Source organism: Calypte anna, chromosome 5A, assembly GCF_003957555.1.
Source record: "Calypte anna isolate BGI_N300 chromosome 5A, bCalAnn1_v1.p, whole genome shotgun sequence".
NCBI lineage: Eukaryota > Metazoa > Chordata > Aves > Apodiformes > Trochilidae > Calypte > Calypte anna.
In genome coordinates this window covers 43672286-43693894 of record NC_044251.1, presented here as the reverse complement: position 1 = coordinate 43693894, position 21609 = coordinate 43672286, and the positions used below count along the sequence as shown (strand labels likewise).

Below are 21609 nucleotides of genomic sequence, written 5' to 3'. Positions count from 1 at the left end.
CGCAGGAGCCCGTCACCATCCCGGGCACAGCCCAACTGCCGCCGCCGTCTTGTCTTACCCTCCGCCTCTGCTCCGCCACGGCGGGCTTATTCTGCCGGTGCACGTTCCGGAGAAACACTCAGGTCGAACCCCGAGGCACCGGGCGGGACCACAGCGGCCCCCGCGCGCTGCTCCTGCCCCGCGGAGCTCCTGGCGGAGGGAGACGGCCGCGGCCCCTCTCGGTTCCCGGCGGGGCAGGCGGAGGCGTGTCCGTGCCGGTGTCCGTGTCGGTGCCGTTGCCCGGTCCCCGCCTGGCGGAGCGCAGTCCCACTCCCTGTCCCGGCGCGGCGTGGCGGGGGGCGGCCCGGCGGCACGTCTGCGCGGCGGCCGGGCGGGCGGGCGGCTGCGGCTCAGCCGTGCGTGCGGCGGGGCGGGGAGGCGCCCGGTCCTCCGGCCCGCCCCGGCGCGGCGCGGGGGAGGCGGCGGCTGCCTCCATGCTGCAGCGAGCGGCGCGGCTGCCCGGGGCCGGGGCCGGGCGGCAGCCGCCGGCGCGGAGGATGGGCGCAGCAGCTGCGGACACGAAGGGCCGAGCCGCGGGCGCCGAGCACCCCGCCCTGCCCCGCCGCAGCGCCCGCTGCCGCGGCTGCTCCGCCTGATCGCGCCCGGCGCGGAGCGGCGCGGAGCCGCATGGCCCTGCCGCCCCTGCGCGCTGCGCGGCCGCTCCGCTGTAGCTGCACCCCCCCGCCCCCCCGGGAGTCGCCGGCCCGGCGGCAGGGCTGACCCCGGCAGTCCTCCCTCGCCCCCCGTCCCCGTCCGTCTGTCCGTCCGTCCGTCCGTCCAGCGGCAGCGCCCCGGCGCGCAGGATTACGCAGCGGGGCGCGGAGCGGCGGCAGCGCTCGGCGAGGATTACCCTGGCGCAGGTACACGGCAAGGTCAGCGGCCGGCGGGCGCGGGGGGCTGCGCCGCCGCCTGCCCCGGGCCCCCCCCGCCCCATCGCGTGTGCATGTGCGCTGCCCGCCGCCGCGGGGGGCCGTCCGCGGGGGCCGCCCTGCCCGCCCCGGCCGCCGGCCGCCGTTCGGCCGCTCTAGGATGCGGCTGCTGAGCGCCGGCACAGGGCGGAGAGGCGGCCAGCCTGCCCGCCGCCAGACCCCGGAGCCCGGCGGAGCCCAGCCGCACCTGCAGGGGAAGCGCTCCGGACGCCGTCCTTCCCCGGAGGCGCCAGGTAATCGCGGCGGGCGGCCGTGCCCGGCTCCATCTGCATTGCAGCCCGCGGTACTTATTCACAGGGGACAGGGGCGCGGGTGGAGCGGGGGGGTGGGCGGCCGCGGCGGGGTCCCGAGCCCCGGGCAGGGCGAGCCCCGCAGCGCGGCGGGCGGCGTCGGGACGAGACGGGGCCGGGGAAGACGGCTGCCGGATCCTCTCCCGGCAGGGCGGCGGCCGCGGAGTGCTTGGGGTGCGGAGCGGCGCGGAGGCTGCGCGGCGGGGCGGGTGCCCCGCGGACGGGCCGGGCCGGGCCGGGCCGCGCTGCCACCGCTGCCCGCGGGACGGCGCCGGCGGCCGCCCGCGGCTGGGGGTGCTGCAGGGCCGCCGGTGCCGTGGAGCCGCCGCCCCCTCCGCGCCGCGGAGCGCTGCTGCCGCCGGCCGGGAAGCGCCGCCACCGCTGGGTCGGACCGGGCCGAGCCCTGGGCGGGAGCTCGGCGGGGGATCCGCGGAGCGCTGCAGAGGGGCGAGGCGAGGCGGGCGCTGCCCGGGGCCGCCGCCCTTCGCGGAGCCACCCGGGGCTCTCCGGCGGCGCCCGGGGCCGCGGACAGCTGGGCTGCCCCGGCCCGTACGGGGCTCTCTTGTAGGGAGGGAGGGGGAGATCCGCGCTTCCGCCCCTCGCTGCCCCCTGCCCTCCCGAGGATCACCCCGTCCCGCAGCTCCTGCCCAGGCGCACATCTCTCCCCTGGCTCCTCTGTCTTGGAGGGATGCCGGTGGTCCCCACCGTACCAGGATACCTGTGAACTGCTCTGTTCTCCTTTCCCCTCCCTCCTCTGTGTAGTGAATACTTCTCTTCTGCGGGAAAGCAAATGTAGGACAAGATGAACCTTTTTTTTTTTTTTTTTTTTTTTTTTTTTTCTGCTGGAAGGTTCCCGTTAGGGGAGATGGCAGAGCAGTTGTAGAGGAGCCAGCGCAAGCCTTGCAGCCATGTTGATGTCAGGAGCACACAAATGTCCTGGCTCCCAGGAGCAGCTGGAGCTGAGCAGAGGCCACAGAGGGGGAACGTGCACAGGCCCAGGCCCGGTTTGGGGCTGTCATGCCTGAGGAGGCACAGGAATGGTTGGGCTGGAGCAGTTATGGAAGCCCTTCAGTGATGCTGCTGGCCAGCATGGGCTGGGAGGCACATGGTCTGTGTTGGCGTGGGCACTGCCCTTTCTCAGTGCCAACTGTGGCACCGGGCAGCAGGGTTTTCTCTCCCACTCCCTTGCTTTCTTCCTCTTTTCTGGAGTGAGTGCTGGCTTGCCCAGGCCTGCTCAAGTCAGTGCAGCCAGGCAACAAACTAGTGAGACAAGGTGGATCCATCCTGGGTCTTTAGAGCCTTCTTGGCTACTGTGATGTATGCACAGGTGGCTGCCTGTCCATGGTGGGGCCCTGGATGGCTTGGGCAGCACTGATCCTGGCTGTGGATGTGTCGAGGAGTATGGTGGTGAGATGCCCAAACTGGCTATGCTACTGGAACCAGTGCTGCCATGGTTCTGCTGCATCTCAGCACGCCTGGGCTTCCCTGAACTGGGGTACTTCGGGCTATATGCATCTTGAACTGCCTCTGGTCAGGCTTCACAGTGGCTTAGAGATATTCCCTTGATGCTGTGAGCTGTGTCTGGGCTTTGCCTTGGTGTCAGCCCCCATCTCAGTGGTGCTACTGTGGTCTGTCCTGGTAGGTGGAGGTGTGCTCTGGGCTCTGGGGCCTGGCCCGGCAACCTCTGCTGGGCTGGGAGTCAGGTTTGATTCTGCGCAGGGAGCCATAGCAGAGCCCAAGTGTTCTCAGTGCCCAAACACCTTCCTGATCTATGTTTCTAAATATATACTGTACTCAAGGGATTATGCATTTGTTTAAAGGCATAATAAATGCATTTAAATGCGTAAGACTGTATCAGAATGCATCAGAGCTTGCCAGTTAGGCCTGGAGTCACAAGCCTCACTAAGAAGCTTCTCCTGGCATATTAGCTCGCCTTTCTGCTTGCAGAAAGAGCAGTGACTGGTTTTATCACGGCAGTGCAGTCAGTGGAAGTAAACCCTGGGTGTTTCGGGAACCTAGTGCAAGTCCAAGGCTGAAGAAGTTCACCTGTTGGCCCAGCCACATGGAGCTCCAGGAGTGGTTTCCAGCTGTCCTGTTCCAGAAGAGCTGCTGGGCTGGGAGCTCCTGTCCTGTTTGTCACCAGGAGCAGGGCTGGACTGGGGTGCAGTGCTGTTCAGAATGGTTTTCTAGGGGCTTGGTTTGAGGTTTGCATACGGCTCCTGTTGTCTGTAGCTGGTGCTGTCGGTCACCAAAGGAGTGAATGGTGACAGGGCAGAGTTATCAGAGAGGGGAGGAAGGGCAAGGGGTGGCTGTCCCACTCAGGAGCAGGGCTGGTGGGTGTACAAAGCAGAGAGAATTGAGAGGAAATGTGGCAGAACAGCATGGCAAGAAGGAGCCAGGTCTCCCCCAACCAGGGTTCCTGTGAGCTCCTACCACTGTGGTGGCTGAAGTGTGAGGTTTCTCCCCAAGAGCTGAGGAGATACAGGGAGGTGTGCCAAGAAGGATGGGCTTGGCAAGCAAGGGTGCCTGCACCTTGGGAAGATGGAGCACCTGAGGTGCCTGGGGGGGGCTTGTCCATCCATGGGGGCACATGGAGATATTTCAGACTCTGGAGAACTAATGGCTTTCCATTGCTGATCAATATTGCCTGTGCTTTCAGATGTGGTAACAGGTTCAGTTTTACAGTGCAATCTTTTGAATATTCTCTGAGCAAGCAGCTGGTCCAGAAAATCGTTCTAATAGCTTTGCTATTAACGGGCCTGCAGAACTTGAGCCAAATAGAAGAGGCTTGTCTAAGTGCTCTTCAAGCATTTTGGGCCAGGCATATTCCATGCATTAGGGAAGATTTGTACTCTGACCAGACATCACTGAGTGTTGTCTATTTATACACATCTAAATATATCCTCTGCAGGCTTCAGAGTTTTCTAGCTAGTAAAATTTCTAGTAAAATTACTTTTCAGTATCATGCTATTAAACTGTGCTTGCTGACACCGTTTGACTTTTGTGCTAAGAGAGGGGAGGGGTGTGTGTTTTAAATGAAAACAATGCTTCAGATAGTTACCTAAGATGCTTTGGAAATAAAAGCCTGTTGTCCATGTAGGTGAACAGCAGAAAGAAATGTGGTTGGACAGGAGCAATGCTGGAGACATGCTCAACCCTAGAAAGCTGAATACAAACCAGTATAAGGTTGCCTAACAGTGAACCATTCTTTCTAGAAATATGTATAAAATAATCTTGGACTTTGCACTGAAATAGAAAGACAGTGCTCTGATTCTTGGCCCCCATAAGTGTTCCCACAGATCCCATCTGCAGAGGGGTGCATTGGAGTCCATGTACACATTTGTCTGGAGCTAGTGAAGGCCTTATGGGGTTCCTAGAGGCCTCAGGTGTGCTCCCAGACAACAAAATGGGTTGCTGGTTGTGTTGTGGTGATGACAGTAATGGCTGTGTGACTGTCCTGCAGCCTGTCATGAAATAGTAATGGCAGTGGCTTTATTCACTGTGGCAGCTCGTACTGACAGTTCTTGGAGAAATGCAGAGAAGGAGAGGGGTTGGTGTTCAGGGGATAAATGAGGCAAGGGGAGAGTGGAAACAGGGCTCTCCAGGGGGATCCTGCCTGGGCTGCTGTAGCCCAAGGACAGGGCACTCTTCCTGGGATGGCTCCAGCCTGTGGTCCTGCCAAGGACTGGAAGGCACAGATTTGCATGTCAGTAGCTTTGCTGAATTGACCCATAACTTAGCAGGGTGTGAGGGAATGAGTGGTGCCCAAAGGCTCCCTGCCTGCCTGCCCTGTTCTGGCTGCCCACCATCCCTGACCTGGGCCATAGCTCTTGTGTTCCCCTGAAATAAATCACTCTACAAATAATATTTGCCTCAAGCGGGCTGAATAATGCAAAAGGTGATTTATCAAATAGCTAATTCCAGCAGTAATGGGAGCCTCAGTGGATGCCTCTCTCACTGTGTAGCATGTGGCGAGTGGTAGTTCTGAATGTTGGAAGCTGGGTCCTGATGCTGCTGCAAAACCTATGTCCAGTGCCTTGCTTTTGAGGTTGCTCTTCTAGATGAAGTTTCTCACCAGGGACTCACTATCTGTTAGCAAACATTTTCATGAAAACACATGATTAGCCAGCTTTACTTTAAAATGAAATAGCTTTATTTTCTCTTTAAGTTTTTGTTCATGCTTCTCTGTCAAGATCATGTTGGACTTTTGGAATGGTGACAGATAAAAGTCTTCAGTTTCCATTGCCTCAGCATTGTTGCCAGCTATCTGATATTCCCTGGGTATTTATTTCTAATTCTTTGTTCTGCTTAGTCTCTGCGCTTGGCTGGCGAAGCAGGAGGCCCGAGCTTGACACCAGAGCTGGCAGCAGTGAGCTGTGGCAGCTGTGCCTCCCGTCTCAGAAAGTCTGACCAGCAGCAGACATGCAAGGAAAAGACATACAGGAAAGAAGAAGCACAGTATAAAAAGTCACACAGAGAGGAGTCCCCCAGATCTGTTTTCAGTATCCTGGTGACAGTTCTGCTGGGGCTGGGATTTGGGATGAGATTTCTTTAACAACACTGAGAGGTAATGCTGAGATGTTCAGCTGCCTGTGGTTGAGGTGTGGGTTAAACTCCTCTGGGACGGAGCCATACTTGAGAGTCTTTTCTGGTTCTGTGAAGTGCCTGCCCCAGCAAAGGAACACAGTCAACAGTGCTGTCGGTGCTCTGGTAGCTGCATTGTTTTTGTTTTCACCGACATGCTTTTTAAATACTTGATGTTACGACCCCCTGACACGGCTCTGTGGGAGCAGGTCTGAGTAAGGCGAGCAGGATTTGTCTCCTTGTCAGCTGTGACTCAGTGGCTCTGCCAGGTGTGTGGTATTTCACAAGAGAGCCCTCTTTGTGGGGCTGTGATTCAGCTCTGCTGCGCGGTACGGAGCTGTTTTTCTGTGCTGTGGGCAGATCTGCTGTGCTCAGGCTCCTCCTGACATGTCAGTGTTGCATCTCATCTCCATCCATGCCTGGCTGCGGCGATGCTGCTTGGGTGGCTCAGGACCAGGGTCCGAGCTGTAGATGCAGAGCCACAATGGGTGCTTCCCTCTTGCCCCCATGAGCCTCAGCCTGGGGAGAGGGCTCTGCAGCCCAGGGGCACCTGCTCGGGAGAACAGCAGGGCTCTGGATGCCATGGATGCACCTGGCAAGCTGACAGAAAGCTGAGCATCTTGCACCACTGTGGTGTCAGGAAATGAGATGAGAATAGAACAAACCCCAATCCAGGCTCCAGTGGCAGAGCACCTGCACAGGGCCTCCTGTTTGGGCTGCTGGCCACTTGATGCTCTGGCCTTAGCAGTGATGGATTGGGTAGCTCCAAACAGCTCTGTTCTTGTCCAAAGGCACATGGCAAGGACTACACTTAGTGACCAGTTCTGTGGGTGCCATCTCCTCTCGTTCCCTTGCATGTACCCCTCTCTCACTGCAGGTGGGCACCACAGAGGACCCCACGTAGGTCTCCCCTCTCAGCTTCTTCACATCAGCAGGCAGCAAGGAGCCCTCCCATCATAGTCTTGTGCATGTTGGAAACTCCTATGGAGCGGCTAGTTGCCCCGTAGCATCACTTTGGTTGCCTGAGATGAGGAGGTTTGCTCGTGTTCAGACAGAAGTTTAAGCTCATGGTTTGGTGAGCAGGACTGGGTGCGTAGCTCATGTGTGTGTGTGGCACTGGGTGGGCTCTGCGTTCCCAACACCTTGGTGTACATGGCTGTTCAGCCTGCCATTGCCCTCACAGCTCTTTTTAGACTTGGAAGTTACAGAGTGGTACTTATAGTCTTATCATAGTGGTATTAAGCAGTCTTTTTTTTTTTTCTTTTTTTTTTTTCCTAATAGTTTGTTCTGAAAACTTCAGTGCCTCAGGTTGTATTTCTTGTACCTCCAGTGTCATTCCAGTGGAGAGCTTCCACTGGAACTCTTTCAATGCTTCCCTGGTGGAAGAGCTGTATGTGGCTTCTTTTAGCATGGCTTGTGGCAATAGAACAAGGGGTGATGATTGTAAGCTAAAAGAGTGGATTCAGACTATATGTGAGGAGATGTGAGGATAGTGAGACCCTGGCCCAGGTTGCCCAGAGAGATGGGAGGTGCCCCATCCTTGGAAACATCCCAGGTCAGGTTGGATGGGGCTCTAAGCACTCTGATCTGGTTGGAGATGTCCCTGCTTTCTGCAGGGGGTTGGGCTGGGTGCTCTGTAAAGGTCCCTTCCCACCCAAACCAGCCTGTGACTGGTGGGAACCATCCAAGCCTGGTTGCACAGGCATTGTTGGTCTTCTTCAGGCCAGCACTTACCGTGCCTCCTTGGGCTTCCCTTGGAGTGGTCCTGCTGCAGGTGGTGTGGCTGTTCCTGTGCCTGGGGCTGCTCCTGGCTCTGGGCTCTTGGGGCTATACTGTGACCCTGGGTCTGCATGTGTGTGTGATCACACCTAATGTTGGTGATGGGGCAGCACTGCTTCTGCAAGATGCATTCCCTGGGACCCTGCAGTTTGGAGAAGTTCCTGGAAATCACAGAGGAGTTGTGTATGATGTAAAGCACTGGCTTCGGGCAATTTAATAGAAAGCCATAAAAATCCCAGTGCATACAGTTGTCTATGTGGGGCAGGAGGTTTGCAGTGAAATACATCTCTGCAGAGGCTACCAGTTTATGGGGGTGCTTGTGTTTCTTTGCATGGCATGGCATCTTCAGTGAGCACTGGGCCTTAGTGTTGAGTCTTAACAGAGCCATGGTGTGGTCCCCAGCCCCCCAGAGTGTCACTTGGCTAGCCAGGGGGGTCGAAGTGATGTGCCAAGCCTCCCCTGAGCAGTAACTGGCAGGTGGCTGGCTGGGCACATGGTGGGCACCCCGGGGCACCCCAGCCTCACTCCCCACCATCCTGTGCAGGGGCTCTGTTTGCCCAGCTGTCAGGAAGCCTGCAGAGCACACCCTGTCTGATCTATGGACGTTTTTATGGCGTGGTTGAAATGGGAGGCTGTTTACCCCAGGGCTCACATTTCTGTTGTGCTCATTATCACCCATAACTGCCCTGGATTAGACACTCTGTTTCTAACTTGTTTTATTTAAGAAGCATTCTGCAAACAAACACCTTCTGTGGACTGAAGTAATCCCCCTGTCCTTCCCTGTTCATAGAAGGAAAACATGATAAATACCATGGAAAAGAACACCACAGTTCAGGATGAATAGTTACAGCTGCCTGGTAGTTCCAAATGAAGATTGTATTAATTTCTAAGAGAGCAAATTAGGAAAACAGGTTTTAAATGATCTTTACTAGCGTAGCGTTGTGTGGTATATAAAAATGAGTAAAAGATAAACTGCTTAGGTAAATGCCCTTAGATTGCTTGCATTGCTCGGGCACGTGATCCACAGCATCTCTGCTGGAGCATCGCAGCCCCTTGCTGCTCACACACGGGCTGGGTTATTGTCTTCTGTGGTTTCACTGAAGTCTACAAAGAGCTGAACTGAATAAGCTTAATTTCTTCTGAGAAGAAAAAATTAAAGAAGCTTATGTACAGACCATGTGACTGCATTTAAATTCCATCTGGAAAATAATAATAATAATAATAAATAAATAACAATAACAAGGAGCAAAATTGTGACCAGCAGGAAGTGAGACTCAGAATGCTGTACAGAGGCAAGACTTGCTCATTGCAGCTGAAATTCAGGCTGTACGTGAAATCAGATACCCAAATGGTTCCCTGTTGGTCAGTAATGCTTCCTTGATTTATATGGAGAATGGGAAGAGAGGTGAAGGATAAAAGAGGAGAGCGAAGGGCACAACAGCATTACAATGCCCACAGGGATCAGAAGAATCACTCCCGCGCCAAGGGCACAGTGTGTTTCTTCTGTAATGCTGGATACAGAAAATCTAAACCAAATGCCTGTGCAGCAGCACACATGGCCTCCAGTGAGAGGACAGTGCTCGGTGCCATGTGGCACGGTGCACAGCAGCATGGCACAGCACAGGGCATTGAACCACAGGCTGGTTTGGGTTGGAAATGCCTTAAAGATTATCACGTTCTACTGCCCTGCCATGGTCAGGGACACCTCCCACCAGCCAGGGATGGGGCAGCCACAGCTTCTCTGGGAAACCTAGGACAGTGGCTCAGCACCCTCACACCAAAGGATTTCTTCCTTATATCTCATCTCAGTTTCCCCCCTCGCAGCTGGAAACCATTCTGCCTCCTCCCATCACTACATTGTAAAAAGTTCCTTTCCATCTTTCCTGTAGCCTCTGTGCCCTGCCCCCTCCTCAGTCTCTGGTTTTGGCGGCAGCACAGGCTTTGGAGGTAATGCTGAGGATTAAGATGCAAAAATGAGGTTTTTGCATGGGCGGCTTGATCCTAAACTGATGTTTGCACGTGTGAGACATCACAGAATGCATTTGGTTGGGAGGAACCTTTAAAGGTCATTTAGTCCAACCCCCTGTCATGGAGCAGCATATCTGAGTTCTGCCAAGTGTGGTCTTCCTCTGCCAGGGCTCCTTTGCTGTTTCAAAGCATGCTGAGTTTCACAGGCATAGTCTTGGTTTTAATCTGTGTTAGCAAGTTGTGTGGTGCAACAGAGAGAAATTTTACCTTGAGGTGATGGGGGACAAGTACCTGATGTTCCCACTGTGTGTTTTTGGGGAGTTAGGTGGGACCAGCAGTGGTGAGGTTGGATGGGCCAAGTGTGAATTAGGGGCTGGGGTGCACTCGGGGGTTTTCAGCACTTGCCTTGCCTGTGTTTCTGTTGGAAAGGTCCCATGTGCCTGCTCCAGGATGGCTCTGTGAGGGGCACCGTGGTGGTGGGGTCTACTGGGGGGCTGGGCAGCCAGTGATGGAGAGTGCCTTGGCAGGCAGGGCTGCTGTGCTGGGGGAACAGTGTTTGCTGGTGGCTCTGCAGCCCTCAGGAGCGGTGCTGGTGCCGGTGCTGGTGCCATTAGCAGCAAGGGGTGGAGCGGGGTGCTGGCTCGGCTCCCTGGCTGGCTCAGCCCAGACGTGTGACACCCCTTATCTCTCCAGCTCAGAACTGCAGTGCTCAGGGCATCCTGATGGATTTGTGACACTCCCCATGGGACTCTGCGCTCATAAACCAATTAAAGGATTACATCGTTCTAATGTGGAGAGTATTCTTTGTTTATTAAGTAATGCAGGTATAATTCAATTAGTGACAGGCTGACCTGCTGATGTCAAGATGTGGATGCCAGCCAGGTCAGTCTCACACTCTGCTCTCCAGCATGGTGGCTGCTTCCTGCCTGCCCTCAGGACCAGCACCAAGACAGCAGCAGCAGCAGCAGGGAGCAGCTGCCCCCCTGGGGCTCTCCCTGCCCTTCCTGTTTGGCTCAGGGGCATTTTTCTGCATGCAGACACAAGGTCCAATAAAGCTGCATTTCAGTGTGTTTTCTAGAGCTGTGTTGGGTCCGGTCAGCAGTTTGGACCTCTCTGAGATGTGAGAAATTATTTGGAAGTGGAGCATGATGGGTGTTGGTGGGACTCTGAAGGCCAGAGCTGAGGGATGCCAGGGGAGTGGGCACGCTGCAGGATGCATGTCCTGGGACCACCTCTCACCCATCCCATCAGCCTGCTGCAGCCTCTGGGGAGATGAAGCCCGGGTCCTGCCCAGCAACAGTGCCTTCTCTGGGAGCTGACAGAGAACTGGAGTGGGGGGCTCAGAGGGATTTGTGGCTTGTGGTGCCTTGGCAGCGGGGGCAGGGCACAGCTCTGCCAGCAAAGGAAAAGAAAGATGTAAAAACTCCTTAACAGGAGGAAGACTGTACAGGAGGAACTGCAGAGTAGAACGTAGGTAATTCAGTGGATTTGGAGATGATAAATCAGAGTTTAAACCTCTGTGAGAGGTGATTTGCTCCCAGATGAGAGGCATACCATGCAACTCGGCCAGCCCAACTCCAGTGCATAGCTGGGACTGGGTGGGTACAAAAGTACCAGGACTGTCCAGAATGACAAATACTGGTCAGAGGGATGCTGTGGTTTTCTGTGCAATAACATGACAAAAGTATGTTTAGTTTGCAGCACAGAGCAGGCAGTGCCACCCTCCTTTCGTATTGAATGCAAATATGTGAAAAAAAGGGTATTTGAACATGTGTGAGCAGATTCAGACATGAAGGCTCACTTAGCCCGGCAGTGCTGGTGTAATAACAGTACCTGACAGCAGCAGAGAGTTATCTCTGAGGACCAAAGACTGACTTGTAAACACTGGAATAAACTGCTTCTACTTTGTAGCACTTATTCCTCAGTTGTGCTTTGCGGGGAGTTTGTTTTTTCTGCCAGTTAGTGTTTGTCAGGAGGAAAACCCCAAACTGCCAGCAGTCTGGCAGCTGTCTTTACAGCAGACTAGGCACAGAAGGTAGAACAAGGAAGGCCCCAGCAGTAAGCTGTTCCCCCTGCCAAAAAAAGGAAAGGGCAGAGGAGGGCGGGAGGGCTGCCGTAGGATGCTGAAGGGATGCGCTGGGGATGATGCAGAGGAGCTGCCCCAGCCCCCCCTGCCCTTGCCCACCCTCACACACCTCAGGGCAGGGGAAAGCCCAAGCTCTAGGCAGACCAATTCCTGCCTTCCCCAGGTGAACGGGGCCTTTATTTCCACCCTGGCAGCCTGGGAGCTATTAGATCATAAAACCCTGTCTCTCTGTATAGAAAAGCCCATTGCTGGAGAAAAACGTACTTTTTTGGGGTGGAGGGGGAAATTAATGCTGATTTCCCAGTTGCTGCAAGGCTGTTCTGTGGTAGCCATGGCAACCGGGCTTCAAAGACAAGGGGTTAAAATGCAGGTTTCCCAACTTTGGTATCAGCAGAGGAGATGGTTTTTCTGTGCCTCTTCCCCTGAAGGGGGGGTGGGAGGGACGTGAGGCTCCCCCCTCTGTCCTGGCAGCCTTGTTTTCCTGGCACTGATGCCATCTGCTACAGTTTTTATACTTCAAACCTCCCAGGTGCTGCTTCTCTCCATGGAGCTCAAGCAGCTTCTTCCAGTCCTTCCCAAAATTACAACATTTGAGCCCCTTTCCTTGCACGGCAGCAATGAAATCTGGAGACCCCCGTGGTGAGTCACAGCCTTGCAGCTCTCCCGTGATGCTTGGGGTGAATGTCCATGTGCTGGCAGGATCAGCTGTCTTTGATATAAAAGAGATATTATTTTCTTCTCACCTCTGCTTTCTGCTTCCTTTAAAATGTGCTGTTGGTTAAGGCTGGAGTGTGGATGTGGCGTTTGTTCCCATGGAGGATTTTGTGCACTACTCTGATACAGCTGTGTTGCACTGTGACGGTGTCTAAATGCTGTCAGTTCGTGTTGATGCATCAGTGCTGCTTCATCATGAACTTAATTGCAGATACACCACCTCTGGGATCCAGGACCACGCTCTCTGCTGTGCTCCCAATTACCCACTGGTGCTCAGACAGCCAAGGTGATGTGTGGTGTGTGGATGGCAGTTGGAGGGGCTGGGGGGGATGATACCTGTTACCTGTTAACGAAGAGGAAAAAGACAATGGAGGGAAGCCAGTTCCCCAGCAAGTGAGGACAGGGATGGAAACAGCAATCTGCCAGCATCCCTGACTTGATTTAAATGTTGTGTTACCATCCTTGCAAATGTTCATTTCTGGGCTGTCAGAGGAGTGGTCTTGGCTGGCCCAATGGGTTCAGTGGCAGCTCCTCATGCACAGCTCTCCAGGTGTGATGGTTCCTGTGACCCTACTCCTCTGCCCATGCCCCTGCCCCCTCCTCTGTGCCCACCATGCTGAACCCAACCTTCAGGGCTGAGTCTTCTGTGTGTGACCCTGGCTCCAGTTGCTGTGCCCAGGGGCTGTGGGGGGCATCACCCTCTGGGGCAGGAGCTGTGTGCTTCCCCTGCTGCATCTGTCACCCTTGGAGACCCCAAAATGGAGCAGGGCAGTCCCATGGGGTGCCCAGATGGCAGCCCCAGCAGTGGGGCATGTCCTGGAGATCAGGGGTCAGCCGGCAGCACCTGGGATTAACCAGGACCTGGGTGGGAGAGGGTGAACTGGATCCCAGAGGGTGAGCAGGATCCTGAGGGGCGAGTGGGGTCCTGGAGGACAAGCAGGACCCCAGGGGTGGTGTGGGATCCACAGCGGGGCCTTCCTACTCCTCGGGGCCACGCTGGAGGAGGATCACAGAGCTCTACCTTCCCTGCTGCCCGTTGGCAGCCTGGGAGGCTGATGGGTGTTGCTGAGCAGCAGCTGCATGCTGCTGGAGCATCAAACCAGGGTCAGAGCCCATGATGCCCAAATGCTGTGTCTGTCTGGGTGCAGCAGGCAGTGAGCCCCTGTGCCTCCCCAACATTGTCCCTCCCAATGGTGTGAGTGTTGGGCATCCATGGGTGAGCTGGGTGGGCTCTGGTGTCAGGCAGAGGGGAGAAGGGCAGGGTCCCAGGTCTTCCAGAGATATTCTGGAGCAGATGAGGCTGGTGTGGAGTGGAGGGGGAGGGTGGGGGTGCCTGTTGGGGGTCTCCCTGTCCCATATGGTACAGAGCCTCCCTCTGCAGGGACCCTCCCATTCATTGGGCCACCATGTCTCATGACTTCCATGGAGGGGATGATGGTCGTGTCCCACACAGTGCCTGTTTCTCTCATCATACCAGTGTGTTCCTGTGTGTCATGGAGAGGACTGAGCTGGTGGCTGAATCCTTCCCCCATGAGTGTGGCCACTGTTGTTTCATGGGACTCAGTAGCTGAGGGGCTTCGAAACGGTGAAGTCTATTCCAATATATTTCCAGCTGTGCCATGGTGGGTGCATGTGCTGAGTGTCAATGTGCTGGAAGGAAATTGCACATAAAGACAGCTTTTTACTCTGAGAAGGTGCAGTAAGGACAGTCCGATCTCATTCAGAGATTGTGTGAAAGAAATTCCGCTGTGGTATCACTAGGAGATATTGCTCAGGGCTTTGGGGATTTGTTTGTTTGTTTTTCTGTGTGCATGTGTAAATGAGGGTTTAACTGATTGCAAATAGCAAAGTAGCACATTCCCCTAATTTAAATGGGTTAAAAGCAGAGTGAAGCGTCGCAATATTCCTTTAGAGCTGATGCCATGGCTCTACTGCACTGCTGAGTGAGAAACTCATCTCCCCCATGTCATCTCTAAAAACCTGGCAGGTAAGGCTTGGTACCAGTTCACATCTTCTGCAGCCCATTTCCCCGTTCTGGGGCCCAGCCAGGTAACGCCTGAAGAGGATCACAGGCATTGCTTCCTTCCTCTCCTTCAGTTCAAAGAGAGCAATTTCATGCCTTAAGGGTATCGCTCCTGAGAACAAAAGGTTCGAATTTTCCTGGGCAATGGTCCTGGCAGCTCTCCTGGCAGTGCTCCTGCCTGCTGTTTCTAACACAAGCCTGTTCATGGCTGCTCCCCTCCCAGCAGCTCCTGGATGGTACTGGTGGTGTTTGGGCAACCAGGAACCTGCTGCTGATGCCTCCAGGTGCTTCTCCTGGTCGCAGTTCTGGGAAGGTGATGTTGGGCTGCTGCTGCTGTCCAGTGTTGTTCCTTCTGTCAAAGCTGAGCAAATGCTGGTGGCGGAGCATGGACCTGTGGGTCTTGTCTGCGTCTGCCTGGGCAGTGCCAGTGGTCTGGGGTCTGTGTTCACCCTGCCCGTAGCAGGAGCGGGGGATGGATGCTCAGCCCTCATGTGCTGTAGACACAGCTGCTTGCAGCCAGTTCAAGAAAACAGGCAGACGAGAGATTTTTAAGTAGGAACTGAGCTCTGAAGCAGTTCAGTGACTTGCAAAGCATTTTGGAGGTGTTTGTGTCAGCCAGGGATGAACTGGTAGGTGGAAAGGCTCATCCCAGCCAGGGAAGGAGCTGACCTTCCTCCCAGCTGCAATGCCTGGCTACCACCTGCCAAACAAACTTAGCTGCATTATTACCAGAAAAAAAGTCTCTTTGATGAGTAAACTGTGCAAGCTTAACAGAGAAGCTTAAGTGCAAAATATAGAAGGCATTCATCTTTCAAAACGCAGGTCCTGTTTCTGGGAGAAATGTAATGTCACCATGCTCACAGAATCAGTGGCACTGGGGCTGCTGAGTGGCAAACTTACCTTGAAAACAATTGTCAGTCCTGTGAACACTGGAAGTGCAACCCCCAGTACTGTTCTGCTCTTACCTGTTCCGTGCTGAATCACTGAAATACTTTCATTTTTTCTGTCTTCCCACCCCATTATTATTTACAAAAATAAACAAACAAGAGGACCAGGAAGAAAAGAGATGGAAAAAGCAAATATCAAAGCAAAATTGAAGAAAGAAAAAAAAAAGTTTGGGGTTCCTGAAAGTAAAACTTTACTTCCAGCAAAAGGCTTTCTCATTAAAAGAAATTTAATTAGCATCAGTTCTCTGCAGCAGAACTTAGATGCATGAAAAAGTATTTGCATTGGCACAGCTGTCAGTGCAATGGGAAGCTAAGTTGCTTTTGCTTTTCTGTTGCTTTCTTAGTGCAATAAAACTTAAAGCAAAACCAATTTGCCACAAAAGTTGACATGCTGGCACATGATCACTGCACATTTACAGCACTCACAGTGTTCCCGAGGACAAGAGGGGCTGCAGAATCCTGACTGCCCTTAATGGGGGTCCTGAGCCTGTCCCCACTCCTGGGGTCTCAGGTTCTATGTTTCAGTGGGTCCTGAGCCTGCAGGTGTTTTCTGCAGTTGTAACTCAGGGGTGGCCTCTGTGTCAGGAAATATCTCGGAACTTTTCTGCTAAAAATGCTATTTTAATTTTTTTTTAATGCAAAATACTCTATTGAAAACATTTCAAGGGTGATGACTTTTCCTTACATTTAAGATGAGTTTCAGAATGGCCTGGCCCAGAATTCTGGGTTTTTTGGGACCTTGCCTGTGTAGTGCTGTGCCAGACACCCCCAGCCCACAGTGAAGCTGGGGGGTCCTGTCTGCCCTTGGTGACACCGAGGACAGCCACACTGTTCCATCGGTGCCCCTGTGGAGGCTGCTGTGGTACTGCCTTCCAGCAGACTGAGGTGTTCAGGCTCCCCAGTAATAATTTTGAAGAAAAAAGATCAGTTCTTCAGTTCAGAGTGAAACATGAGTTAAACAGCTCCAAGCAAAATCCCCTGGATGTACCCAGGCTGCGGTGATGGGCTCTCCCCTGCCTCCACCTGTGCTCCCTCGTCAGTCTCCTTTCTGAGGAACCTGCTGGGGTTGGGGATAGAGGATGTGACGTGTGCCACAGCATGGGAAACCACAGTCCTGTGTCTAGAAGTGAGGAAAAGCCATGCATTTTTAAAGAGGACATTCTGGGGAGAGCAAAGTACCTCTTTTGATTTCTGTGTATAATTTAAGGATAACTCAATCGGCTTCAGTCAAGTCATGCTAATTTACCCGAGGTAAAAGTTTGAGGTTTCTTGTTCCTACAAGCATTTTCCTGCATAATGCTGCTCGCTCTCCTTTTGTGAAAAGGGAACTGCGTAACTGATACTAATTAAGATAAGAGAGAATTATACCTGACTGTATTCCATGGAAGACCAGTCAGCCTGAATTCCAGATGAAAATCTCTGTCTTGATGGAGCCCCAGCATCCCAAGCAGGGATGTTGAATCCACCTGCTCTTAGAATACCTTGTTCAGTTCTGGTCCTCGTTGTACAAGAAAGATGTGGATGGGCTGGAGAGGGTCCAGAGAAGGGCCACAGAGATGATCAAAGAACTGGAAAGCCTCTGAGCTTTGTGAGGAGAGGCTGAGGGAACTGGGTTTGTTCAGCCTGGAGAAAAAAAGGGCCAGGGGAGACCTTATTGCCATGTTCAGTACTTAAAAGGTGGCTATCAGCAAGGTGGAGGCTCCCTTTTTACAAGGACTCAAGTGGAAAACATGAGGGGTAATGGGTGTGTGTTACTCCTGGGGAGATCTTGATGGGACATCTGAAGAAAATTTTTCACTATGAGAACAGCTGGAGAGTGGAGCAATGTCTCCAGGGAAGTGTTGGATTCCCCAATAACAGACACTTTTAAGACTCAGATTGACAAGAGGCTGGGCTGTCACATCTAGACTGTGTGTCCTGCCTGGATGGTTTGGACCAGATGATCCTTGAGGTCCCTTCCAGCCTGGCATTCTGTGATCCTGTGTTCCACAGTGGTGCAGGAACTGTGGTTCCAGGTGTGCAGCCCTGGCTGGTGACTGGAGCCAGGGCTGCTCTTGTTGGGCTGGATCTGGTGGGGTGTGGGTGTCTGTCCAGCCGCAGTCCTTTCACGAGTTCAACAGACATCTTGCAACAGCAGCACAGTAGATCAATTTTTGAAGCAGCAATTAAAATATAAACTTCTTTGCCAAAGCCTTAAGTATGTCTCTTATCTAAAATGCTCAGACACATTGCTGAGTTAAGAACATTAGGACCAAGAGACCCATTAAATTATCTGGCACAGAAGAGATAGCTATAAAACCTGCAAACTGACTGAATCTCACACCACGGATTTGATAGTATCTTCTTTATACACTAAAATGTAGAAAAGGAGGGAAAAAACCCTTTCAGACTAGTTCTTCTGGGTTAAAAGTTTTGAAAGCAGCAGAGGATTTCTTTTTCTTTCTCCAGAAATCTGTTATAAATATATTTCTGCTCTTGTCCAGCTGAAGGGAAACCCACTTTGCTTATTTTACTTTTTCTGTCCTGTAAGATGTTTGATCTGTTTTTTTTTTAACGTGACAAAAAGATGCAGCTCTGGTCTGTCAGCCTTTCCCTGATTAATTAGAATTATCTCTGATAATTAGATTCAGAAACAGTTGAAAACTGCAACTCAGAGATGGGGTAAGGTCATAAAAATAGTCCTCATACAGCTTCTCCACATTTCAGCAGTGCTGTTCATCAGTAATCCAGCATCTTGGCAGGTTTGGAGTTGCAGTTTATTAAAGGAATAGCCTGGTGTGCAGGGGTAGGCTGTATTTATTAGCCCAAGCTCAGTGCTTAATGACCAGTTAGCTCTTGTGTCAACACCACCCCGAGTGGCCCAAACAACGTGGTTTATTAACACAAAGCGACAGAGGATGGAGAAATGGCCAATTAACACATGAAATAATGATGTGCTTGCTTTGGTGATGACTTATCTAAAACTGTGGGCCCAGAGCAGATGTCTGGAGGTGGGGGAGTCAGTGGGGTGCTTTTAGGCTGCCACTGGGACCCCGCTGCCCCATCCCTGGGTGCTGTGCAGGACTGGGGGCACAGGCTGCCCCTCGGGGTGGAGGGAAGCAGGTGCTGCTGGAGGCACCTTCTTTGCCCTGTGTTGTGAGCCACCTTTCTGCCAGACTGTGCTTTTAATGCTTGGCTCTGCTCCCCAGAAAAGAATTCTGCCTACTGTGGGTCTTTTCTCTGTGCCTTTGTAGCTATCTAGTGAGGTTAGTGGAAGTTTTCTAATTAAAATGTTAAATATCCTTGGGTCAGGTACCAGGTGTGGAAGGAGAATTACATTTTAGAAACAAATAAAAGCCTGTCATAGGCAGGGCCTGTTGGCAAAGAGAGAAATACCATCAGGGGTGATGTGGAAGTGAAAGAAGTTTTCAGTGATTAGTTCTGTTTGCCATTTGCAAAGAAGCAGAGGAAAGCAAACTTACTGAGACAGTGAGATATTTTCTGCTTCTAGAGGAACTAAGAAAAAGGTTAAAAAATGACAGTTCAAGTAAGGCATTTGAAAAGTGGCAGAAAACTGGTACCCAAGAGTATTAAAATAATTGGCCAAGGAGCTCCCTGAGACGGTAATGGTTTATTTTTAACAAATCCTGGAATACTGTGGATGAACCAGAGGAATGGGAAAAGGCTAATGAAAATTGATAGAAAAATTAAATATGATTGGGTCCGGGGGGAATTGTTCTGTTGGCTCTTCCTAGTCCAGTTCTCTCTCCTCTCTCTGCCAGCCCCCTCTGCCTCTGCTCTTTTCCTACCCGTGCCCTGACGGTTCCACTGCCGTGCGGAGCTCTGGAATCTCCTGCCAGGGTCTGTCACCATCCAGCCCAGCTCCTCATTCTTCCCTGGGGTTATCCCCCAGACCTCAGCCTCATGGCTGCCCTCTCTACCTGAGAAGCAGGAGTCTGTCAGCTCTCCTGTGGCTGTCCCAAGCAGTCTGTATTCCCTGGGGCAGAGGTGTCCCCCTGGCACCGTTAGTGTCCCCCGCTGCTCTCTCTGGCTTTACCCCACGTGGGTCTCATGTTTGTCCTCATTAGGAACAATTAAGATCTTACTGTATCTTGGCAGATGTTGGCAGGATGGTTTCCTTCTGTCACAGAAAATCACCTGGTGGAGGGGACCCCCCAGCTCTGCTCGGGTCAGGATGGGGGTGCAGCTCCAGACCTGGTCACCTGGGCAGGAGCTGGGTGCTGCCCAGGCTGCTGGGAGGGTTTCACCTTTGATGGGCAGTTGTACAACTGGTGACATCAGGGTGATGATGCTGTGTCCAAACCCCTGGATACTGGTCCTGCAGCTGCTGCCACACCTCACTGCTGGTGACTGTGTGACAGTGCCAGCTCAAGTACTGATCCACCATACCCATGAGCCCCTCTCCCTTGGGGTACATACATCTGGGGCTGGTTGGATGGGTTTCGTGTGTCCTGATTCCTGCTTCTTTTGAGGGCAAAGCTGTGCCTTTCACAGGCTTCTCCTGTCCCTGTCCTGCTCCGAGCAGCTTCCTGACGTGTTTCCATGTACCCAGGGACCTCGTGTGGGCTCCAGAGCATGCCCCTTGTTTAAGCCCTTTGACATCATTATTCTGTGGCCTCTAAATACTAAGCTGGCAATTACAGAAAGAACTGATACGAGCTGATAGGGCGGGCTTGGTGTAGAATTTCCTGATGGCACCACAGAGATAGGCTTAATGACTTTTGCAGTGTGTTATCTCCTGCTGTGTCCTCTGAAAATTTGCTCTTCACTCTTTCTGGGGGGGGGGGGTGTCAACTCCCTGATTTTTGAATCCATCAGGGGGGCAGTGAGTTATGTTGGGTGTCACTCAAGAGAGTGACTCGCTGGGTGCTTCCAGGATGGGGCTGGTGGCAGTGGTCCTGACAGCCTGTGCAGCCAGAGCTGGGGCTCAGTGCCCTGCCCCAGGGTTACCTGTGGCTGAGCATCCCTGTTCCTGCCTGGCCTGTCCCTGGCAGACAGCACAGGGCAGTGGCTGGGGTATAGTGCCTCTGCCTGAGTAACCCATTCATTTCTGTCATCCCCCTGACTCTGCCACTGATCCCCATTCCCTGTCTGTCCTCATCCCAGAGCTCTGCTGACATTTATACAACTTGTGATTACTTTCTTCTGTTGTTTTTCCCTATATCAGGAAACCATAAATATGTATTTCAGCGCCGTCAGTTTTTTCAAACGTGCAGAGCACTACCTCTTGAAAAAAATCCCAGCAGCAGATTTTGAGCCAAAGGGAAAATTGCAAGAATAGTTTCTCCCTTATGGCACATTGAAAGTTTCCCTTAAGACAGAATTGCCCAACCTTGGCAGATGTATCTGAAGTTTTAACAAAATACAGGTCCCAGTGTTTCACTGAAATGGTCGTCCTTGGTAGGTAAAGGAAATACTCCTGTTGTTATGCCTGCTGATGTCCTCTGGATCTCAGCAGACACCAGGAGGATTGTTGGGAGTGCTGTCCCCTGGCTGGCTGTCCTGGGGCTGGGGCTGCTGCCAGAGCTGCTGCCATCAGTCCCCTTCCCGTGAAGGGGCATTGCTTGGGCTCCTAGGCAAGATAATGTGGTGGATTAATTAGATAGTTAAGTGCTAATAGCAATTGAGAAGAGATGTACTTGCTGTATGCCCCTAAATTTGAATTTATTAAAACTCCTTTCTGTATGGCCTATTAATTTTTGATGACTTTAGATAAATTGCACTCAGCCTGAAAATAAATTAGAATAAGTGCATATAAATAATTTACTATTCTTGGCTACTGCAAAACAAATTTCCATTTCAGCCCTTGTTGTCCTTCTTTTATTACATGTATTCTGCCGGAGTACATAATCTGTTATTGTGATGAAAATGTTTTATCTCCTTGAGATTCTTTGAAGTGTCAAGGCTGCTGTAGACATGGCACATCTTATATCATTCCAGGAGCTAATTTGACCACATCTGTTTTGATTTATCAGTTCACAGGCCAGACCTAAATACTAAATAGGCGTTCTTTCATGAGTGTGATCTATGGTTTGTACCCAGCATAACTTGACTTCAGATTAAGATTTAGAATTTAAAATCCAGATTACGTTTTATGACTCACATCTACAAGTGATGGTCAGGCAAATCTAGAGGAAAACCTAATAAATGCCCGCCTAGTTTTGGTTAATCTAATTTACTGTATGTTTATGTAAGAGAGCTGTGACTAAGAAAAGAATTGGCCTCAGTTAATCCTGCAACAATTGTGAGG

The 21609-nt window shown here is 52.6% G+C and overlaps 1 protein-coding gene across 3 annotated transcripts in view; it reads left to right on the top strand.

Moving 5' to 3' along the window:
- The first annotated feature begins 781 nt into the window (after positions 1-781).
- LRFN5 (leucine rich repeat and fibronectin type III domain containing 5) overlaps positions 782-21609 on the top strand; it is a 39638-nt gene continuing 18810 nt past the window's right edge. For 2 of the 3 annotated variants that reach the window (XM_030452076.1, XM_030452074.1), the window contains exon 1: positions 1119-1201. The gene's annotated coding sequence lies outside the window, so the exon portion shown is untranslated. Of the gene's footprint in view, positions 900-1118; positions 1202-21609 lie in introns of those variants that run through there. The other variant, XM_030452075.1, reaches the window with a different exon arrangement.